This window comes from Mastigoproctus giganteus, chromosome 3, assembly GCF_048544385.1.
Source record: "Mastigoproctus giganteus isolate SK-2022 chromosome 3, ASM4854438v1, whole genome shotgun sequence".
Lineage (NCBI taxonomy): Eukaryota > Metazoa > Arthropoda > Arachnida > Uropygi > Thelyphonidae > Mastigoproctus > Mastigoproctus giganteus.
This window is the reverse complement of record NC_143577.1, coordinates 151,886,512-151,895,887: the sequence shown is the minus strand read 5'-3', so window position 1 is coordinate 151,895,887 and position 9,376 is coordinate 151,886,512.

The window sequence follows — 9,376 nt, the reverse complement described above, 5'->3', positions numbered from 1 at the left end:
TAAAATTCTTTAAATATTTAAATTAATAAAACTGAGTTAATGACATCTGCAAACATGAGAGATAGCAAATGCTAACTATTTTTGACATATGAAAACTTGACTTCACATATCTTTTGAACAATAGACTTGGAATGAAAACATATCCTTGGCACTATGAGAGAAGAAAACTTAAATTTTCTTCTGTCCTAGGAGTCTTCTATTCTAACATCAGCTTTTGTATATTTTTTGCTTACTTTCCACTGTTTGACAGGTGTAGGATTGAGATTCCTCTCCTCATGATCTTGCTTCCCACTTTTAATATCCATAGTTTTCCTGATTTTTTTTTCTTGAAAAATTTCATATTGTAATTGATTTTCCTTCACTTTTTTTTTTTTCAGTGATTTCTAAAGAAAAAAAAAATCTTAAATTTCTTCTGTATAACTACCTTACCGAGATGCTTCATTTGTGATATTTTTCATAAACTGAGCTCCATAATATATATCAAAATTTCTATTTTCTTCCTTCCTCAATGCTCAATAGTATAATACATTAAATTCCATTATCAATGGCACTTTTTTGTCATTGCATTCCCCTTATTTCTTCCAACTTTGACATTATCTGCCATATTGCCCTCCCTTGGGAATGTGAAAGATGAGATCAGTCAGTTTCCTGAATATCTAAATTGTGCCACTATTTTTGAAGTATAAATTTTTATATCCCTGTTTTTTGTTGTCTTTTGGCCACTTTTCAAATAACATCCTCTTTTGCTGCTAATGGTCAGGATATCTGCAAACAAAAACACTGCTTCTTTGGGTGTTCCTTTTATTTATTTCACTTTCTGAGTACATCTTTGATGAATAAAAATGGATGCAGTGGCAATCCTTGTTAGATTTCATAGTTTTCCTTTCTTATTCTCGCTCTTGTTCCTACCATAATCTTTGTTTTATTATACATTATGAAATTTCTTTTAATCAAAGCCAGATGTGGTCAACATTCAATTTCATGTTTCAATCTCCACAATCTATAGATTCCATTGCTAGCTGAGCAATGTAATTTACTTTTCTCCCCATAGAGTTATCCCACAGTGTAAACAATTTTTTTTTAATGATTAAGAGAAACTTCACTGCATTAGTTAGTAGAAATATTTCTATTGACTAATTCAGTGAAAGTTGTAGACTCTAGGCCCAGGCCACTGCTCTATTCTCCCTTTAAAAAAAAGGACAGGAACTGCTCCTGACCATGACAGTAGCGTAGCAGGAAGGATAGGGAAGATAGAACGGGTGATGGGGGTCATGCTTCTTATCAAAAGCAGCCTAAGCATGCCAAAAGCTTTCCCAGATTCAGACTTTTGGCATGCTAGTATAGAATCTGTGTGGTGTGAGATAGTTGGAAGCAAAGGTATAATGAGAGTGGGAGTAATCTACAGGCCCAGTGATTGTGGAGATTATGATGAGAGCCTCTACTTGCAAATGAATGAGCAAGTAAGCATCAGTGTCTTATTATGGGTGATTTTAATTTGCCTCTTTAATTTATTGGAGCAAATGGAAAGGAAACTCCACATGGGGGCAAAATTTTTAAATCAACTCGATCATTGCTATTTGTATCAACATGCCAGGGAAAAGAATACTCTATACCTCATCATCACCCATGAACCAGATGACATAATAGGGCTGGCAGTACAGGAACCAGTAGCAGAAAGTGCCCACAGAGTTCTATGGTGGATGATGAACAGAGAGGTAGCAGTAATTAAAGGCAAAGGAATGGGTTATAATTTCACAAAGGGAAAATTACGACAGCTTAAGATGCTACATGGCCTCTATTATTATTAGCTTATATGGTGCAAGGAAGCTATTAACTGGATAGATAGTATTTAACAGAGCTATGGTGCTCAATACATTCTATATTGATAAAATTTTAGATGTAAATTTGAAAAATGATTTTCCTTCCTATTAATTTCAATGGTTTCTGCAATTAAGTCTCCAATAATTACATTGGACAATAAGTACTTTTGCCTTGTTAAATAAAAATGCATGTTTTCATTAACAGCTTGGAAAGGCTAATTCTGACGCTGCTGAACGAGAAGCAGAACTGAGGGCATGTGCTGTTTTATGTTTTTTTTTTTTTTATGAAACCCCCAAACACAAAAGGTATCGAAACCTATAGTACTTAGTACCGTGCATGGGTTGAAGAAGTATGGGGGGGGGGGGGGAATGCTGGAAACTTTGCTCTAGAGACTAAACATGGATTTCACCACTTCAAGCCTCCAATAAGCAAAGTGGTGGTATTTCACCGGTTGATGTGGACAATGAACGGAAATAGCATAGATCCTTGGCAAGATGAGTCACAATCATTGCAAGTAATTAATTTCGATGGTTTCTGCAATTAAGTCTCATATAATTATGTTGAACACTAAGTATTTTGGCCTCATTAAATAAAAATTGTTTTTCAAATAAAAAAAAAAGTTAAAATTAATTTTAACTGGTTTTTTTTTTAATTTCAGTCAATTTTTGTATTGTGTTCAGTTGATTTTTTATTGTAATCATTTTGCATTAATCTTTTATTTGTTTTAATTTCTGGAGAGTATCGTACAGAAGTGTTCTGACAAATTCTCTTATTCTTCTACAAATATTAACTGAATTAGGCATCTCAGAGAGCAAATACAATTGAATTATGGTATACCTTTAAAACAGTAATCACAGAAGCCTTGAATGCTTATGTACCATTAACAAAAATACTCCACAAGGAAGAGTCCAAGTTGCATGAATAATGAAGTTGCCAGATTACACTAAGAGTAATCAGTAGAGCACTGAGGATTCTGTATCACTTGCCTTCTCACTGTTAAGACAGACCCTGACAAGTATTCTTATCAAATAAAGGTTTTTGTACATTAGTTTCTGATCTTATCACTAAATCTGATGCCAATCTACCTTTGAGAACCACACTACAATAGACTTGCTTGGCAGATTATGATATCAACATGCCACATCAGACCAGCATTACACATATTTTCTGGAATAATTTTTCCCAAGCAGCTAAACAGGGATATGGATAGTAATTATGTGAATTTCTTTGCTCTTTGCATGAATTTGGGAAAGCAAGGACTGTTGTGATGGTGTTTGTATAGAAATTAATTAGTTTTTATAATTGTAGGGGCAAATGTTGCAAGGAAGCAATCTTATACAGCATGAGCCAAAAAAAAAAAAAACTTCCCCTATATCACCTGTTTATTCCCTCTAATAATCTTTTTAATTTTTCCTTCAGTTCAAACTACCCACTTCTACAACATCAAATGGAATTTTATTCCAATAAACTTCCCTCTGGCTGAAAGCAAATTTCTGCACATCTATTCTCAAACCACTCTTAATGAATTAAATTTATGCTCCCTTGTATATGTGTTATCTGGGCAAGGTTAAGAATGTGATCCATTCAAAGCCTTAAACACCTTGATTAGATCTCCTCACAGGTGCTTCGTTTCCAGTTGTTGCAATTTGCAGAACTGAAACCTTTCTTGGCAAGAGTAAACTTTTTTTTACCCTCACTAATCTTGTTGCTCTTATCTGCACCTGTTCTAACAGATCTACTTCCTTCCTAAATTGAGGTTTCAGACCTGTATGTAGTAATCAAGGGATGACCTAACCATTGCCTTATACAGCAGAATACTCTTAATATATAATCTATGTAATCCAGCTTTGCAAACTGGATTACACTGGAGGACAAAATTTCAAGGTTTTGATTTTTTACCTCCCAAAAATCTGGTACATCACAGGTTTTGAGAAGTTGAATCCAAAGCTGAAGTTAGATATTGCTTAGCACCTACAGATTTAAAGAGTGTGCAGGTGATGCTTATTGAAATTTTAAAGAGTAGTAACAATAAACAGTATAAAAATATTTGTCAATTATTTTTTTTTATTTGCTCTTTCTTTTGTAATGATCAGGAGTATTTCTGATCAACACCCAGCAATAGTCTGCCAACAATGCTGGCTTCCACCTTCCTTAGTAACGTTTTTCTGTGGTAGCAATCTTGATGACAATGTTCATCATGTTAATCACTAATATGTCCAAGGTTATCTCGGAAAAAGGAAGTGTAGTTTAGAGACAGACCGTGACTGAGATTTTGATAGGTTTGTAACAAATTCTAAATCAAGATTTTGTAGTTATCTGCATTGTTGATGCCCAAAAATGTTCATAAACATTCTTGAAGGATTTCCAAGTTTTCGGTTCCTCATAAATGCTGCACGACTAAAACATCATTTATGAGGAGCCCACTTCTTATCCTGATCACCTAATTTATAACCGAAATAAATTTCACATGTATTCATTAATAGGGTATTATAGACCCAATGTGAGATTTATTTGTATAATTGTCACAAACAACAAAAGCTGTCCAGTGAATTAACTGATGTGACATTTTGAAAGCATGTTCAACAACTACCAATTAACATCAGAAACTATAAAAAAGAGCACAAGTTTACTAATATGTCTAAGGGCTGTCTGATAAGTTTCTAACCTCTCATAGAAAGATGTATTTTGGTGCATATAATTTTTTCTCAATAATTTGTACCTTTATATGAAAACTAAACAAAGTTCATAACTTTTTTTTGGTCACTAAAGTTGTCTGCATAAATCGACAATGCTGAATATTGAGCCATAATAAATTATCTTTACAAATGGGGTTACAAGCAAGGATTATCATGCAGACATGGCTAATACATCAAGAGAATTTGCCTCAACATGTGTATTGTCAAAAATGTGGCAGAATCAGCATTGAAGATGAACAATGCAGCCCATCAACAGTATCCACTCCAGAAAACATGAATAAAGTTCATGAAATAGTGATGGGCATTTGAAAATCATCCGTTAGGAAAGTAGTGAATAATACAGGCATCTCAACTGAACAGGTGCAAAACATTCTGTCAAATGAATTAGGTATGACAAATTTCTGCAATGGGTCCTCTGCCTTTTGACCTGACTGGGAACATTTTTGATTCAAAACTTCAAAGTAACTTTTTGTCTGTTATCAAGCAGATCCTGAAAATTTTCTAGCTCAACACAAAACAGTCAAAACTGCATTCAAAGCAATGGAATGCATGTTGATTTTCCACCTGCAAAGAAAGCCATGTGATGTCATGTCATCTGTCTTCTGGGATTCAAAAAGGATAATGATGGTACATTATTTTTCAAAGGAATAAAAAACATAAACAGATAGTATTATGCTAATTTCCTAATTAATCAGAAGATACAATCAAGTCAAAAAGATCAGGAAGACTGACTAAAAGTGTTTTGTTCCCTAGGACACCTGTTCACACATTGGCTGTTATGGCTGCAATTCATCAGGCTGGCTATGAATTTTTGCCCCCACTCACCATACTTTCCAGATCTAGTCCCATCTGATTTCCACCTTTTTTCAAAACTAAAAACTTGCTTGTGTGAAAGGAACTTTGGGTCAGATGAAGAGGTCACGTGACAACAGCTGCACACTCCTTTTTTAAAACCTTCAAGAAAGTGACCACAGAACTGTGATCATAAATCTGGAGCACTGCTGGAAAAAGTCTATTGAGTTACAAGGAGACCACATCAAAAAATTGTCACGTCAGCATCAGATAACCTATGCGAGGCTGGAAATTTATCAAACAACACCAGTAACAATATTGGCTTACACACTTATAATTCTGACTAATTGACCTATTGAGGAAGTTTGTATCCTCCTGACATAAAGGGAGCTAGAGCAGGATAGAATAATCTAGAAACTGCTGGAAACTGACTACTGCGGTATCTAGAAAGCTCCTGACTCTTGCCACTGAGGTGCTAGGTAAAAAATGGGCTTCAAGATCAACTTAAAAATATACTAAATCCACCATGTTTCTATTTAAAAAATTTTTCACAATTGTTTGGTGTAATGATATACAATGACAAAATAAAAGATTAGTGCATAGGGTTTGCAAAAATTTTGGCCTACAGCATTTGCAGCTGATTTTGTCAGTTTAATCAGGGAATTGTTAATAACTAACTTTATCCAGGTATGTTTGTACAGTAGAACTTCGATTATCCGCCAGGGTATATGGGACCGCAACAACAATGGGTAATCAACTAGCTGATAATAGAATATCTTTCTATACATTAAAATAATTTTCTCCTAGTGATATTTATTCAGCCAATGGAGAAGAGGAATGTGGGTTAGAACAAATACAAAAATACATAGCAGAAGCTTGTTTAACTGTGGTAAAACAAGCTTCTGTTTTAGCATGGTCATACTAGATGAACCTCGTGCACACCCTTTGTTTGTCTAGCACGACCACACAATACCATTCTTGATTTTTATCGAATTTATGTATTCGTAGCTGAGATGAGAGACAGTGTCAAAAGCTTCTGTATTTTATTTTATCAAAATAAGCGAGTGCAACGGAGCAGGGGGCAACCCCCCCCAGCATACATTAAATATATTACACATACAATAGATCAGGTCATCTAACTTGTTTATTTTATTACATAATACATAACTTAATGAAAATTAAACTTTAATTATTATTTATTTTTTACCGGGTCGTCAAAAAATCATGGTATAGATATCTACATACGTACCTATTTTTAATATTTTGACTTCTAGTAATGTCAAAAAAAATTTAAAAAGAAAACAATATTACGTACAACCTTGTTCTTATGTCATTAAAGAAATTTAAAAGAAAACAATATTACATAATTAAATTTTTTCTAAAAAAGTCTGTCTTTTTTTTCTAAAAAAGTCTGTCGTTTCATTACCCCTCGACCTTTTGGGAGGCAATGTTGTGAATTTTATGCAAAAGTAACACTTGCGTAGAATTTGCTTCTTCTTGTACCTTGAACCACTCAGTGCACTTTGACAGCATAATTTCAGCTTCACAGTGGCTAATTATGTTTGTTGTTCCATTAGCAGCAGCTTTTTCTTCTTCAGTTTCAAAATCATCTAAAATTGTCATCACTCCTTGCAATTTCATCGTCGTCTAAAATTTCACATGCGATGTCCATTTTGTCCATATCCAGCCAATCATTTACTTTTACTTCCTCCATCAAAATATTTTGAAACCAGGAACATTCGAACATAACTGCACAATTTCAGTTTCTTTTGGAATGGTTTCTGTATCAGTTGAATATATTTCTGGCCACCACTTATTCCAATTTCTTTGTATTGTTTGAACTGAAACATCATTCCAGGCATCAGCAACATTTAAAATTGCATCTTTTATAGTGTAGCTTTTCCAAAACTCTTATTAAATCTAATTTATTTTCGGCGGAAACAAGTTTTTGAATGAACATTTTGCAATAATGACGTTTCATACTCTCAATCACGCCTTGATCCGATTGAATGAGAGATGTGTTTTCTGGCAGAAAGTGGCATAATATTTTACCATCATTGCTTTTTAAATCACATACGTATATGGAATGAGTAGGCACATTGTCCATCAGTAGCACTGCATATCGTGGTAAACCTTTTGATGCCAAATGTGATCTTACACATGGTACAAATATTTTATGAAACCAATCATGAAGTATATCTTGGGTCATCCACGTGTTGCTTTGTGAGAAATATTTAAATGGCAAAGCATTTAAATTAATATTTGTAAATGATCTAGGCTTTATTGGTTTTCCTATAATAACCAAAGGCAATTTATATCTACTGCTGGCATTAGCACATACCATTATAGTGATGCGATCTTTTATCTCAATGCCATATGTTCACTCATTGAGGCCAATGTCTTTTGAGGCAGTGCCTTCCAGTTAAGGCCAGTCAAATCGCAGTTGTATATTTGGTCTTTAACCAGACTTCGATCAGCTATTTCCTTTTGTAGTTTTTCATGATAAAACAGAAATTGCTGCATTGTCTGCACATAGCTTCTCACCCTGAATCGACAATTGTCGAATACCATGGTGAATCTTAAATTTGTCCAACCATCCGATGCTAGCCTTGAAGGATCTCTGCCTAGTTTTTTATTGATTTCAATGGCTTTTTTGATTATCATAGGTCCTGACAGTGGAATTCCTTGGCTACGTTTTTGAACAAACCATTGAAACATTGCAGTATCGAATTGTTCATGTTTAGCAAGCTTCATTGTTTTATGAATTTTAACATTACCATCAGTGGTTTCCATTTATGACACGTTTTCAATTTTGTCTGCATCATGCTTTATATCATTTACTGTTGTTCTTCCTATTCCATAAACCGAGGCTATATTTGTAGAACTTTCACCTTTTCTTAGACGATTGATTATTTCAATTTTTTGTAGTAATCCCAACACTACTCGTTTATATTTCTGTGCCATTTCAATGGGTTTACTAAATAAAAATTATTAAAATGTGAAATAAGAGAAAGTTTTTACCATACACAGTGAATTGTATACAAAGACAGTGATACATGCTCCAATATCATGATGTATTACGGAGTAATGAGGTTAAGTGATGATTAACAGAGACTGACAGTAAATAGGGTGAAGGAAATTGAAGTTCTACTGTACTTGATTAGATTTTTAGTAGTAGGAATATGGGCATTTTGGTACTAGGATTTCTCAAAATATATTTATGCTGGTAGACATGGGAAAAGATTTGCAGCTATGCTGAAATCAATGGGAAGTGAAACGTGTATATATATATACACACACACATTAAAAAAGTTTTCCTCCTAGTGATTTATTCGAGCCAATGGGAGAAGAGGGCGAGGCATTTACATCACTACAAAAATGCAATTAATTATTGACAACTGCCTCCATATAACATTCACCACCTTTGTGCACATGATTGTCTAACATTGATGTTCCGTTGTAATGTTTTTTGTATATTGATGAATAATGTATATTTGTAAATACTGTGGTTTAGTATTTTGTAAATATTTGTATAGTTTTTAAGTATTTCAGTTAAATAATTTAGCCCTGCTCTTTCGGATGCAACAATATTCCTCATGTATTATGGAACCCGAAGCAAAAGGCCTTTTTCTAAGTGACCTATGTAAACGCAGGTAAATAATTACATAGTGATATTGGCTGAAGTCCATAGTATACACAGGCAGGTACTTCAATGAAAGCGAGGAAGATGGCAATAATTGACAGGTGAAGGCAACTCCCTTTTCTGATTGTTTTGTGTTGTCGAGGAGGAGTAGGGCTAATCTTAGATAGGGTGTTTATCCCTCCATCCCACTGTTTTAAAATGGAAAAACGAGTTCTCAATTTAAAAAGCGTCAAATGTGGAGAAAAACACCCTAGGCATATCAACCTAGGAGGACAGTGAGTGGGGAAAGCAGTGGCATTTGCCAATCACTGCTTTGTTCCTGTTTGTTTGTCAAAAAATGGGAGTCAACTTGTCAATCACTGATTTCACACTGTTTTGCTTGCCGCCACATTGGAGTGTGTACACCGTTCTGGAGTTTTTACCG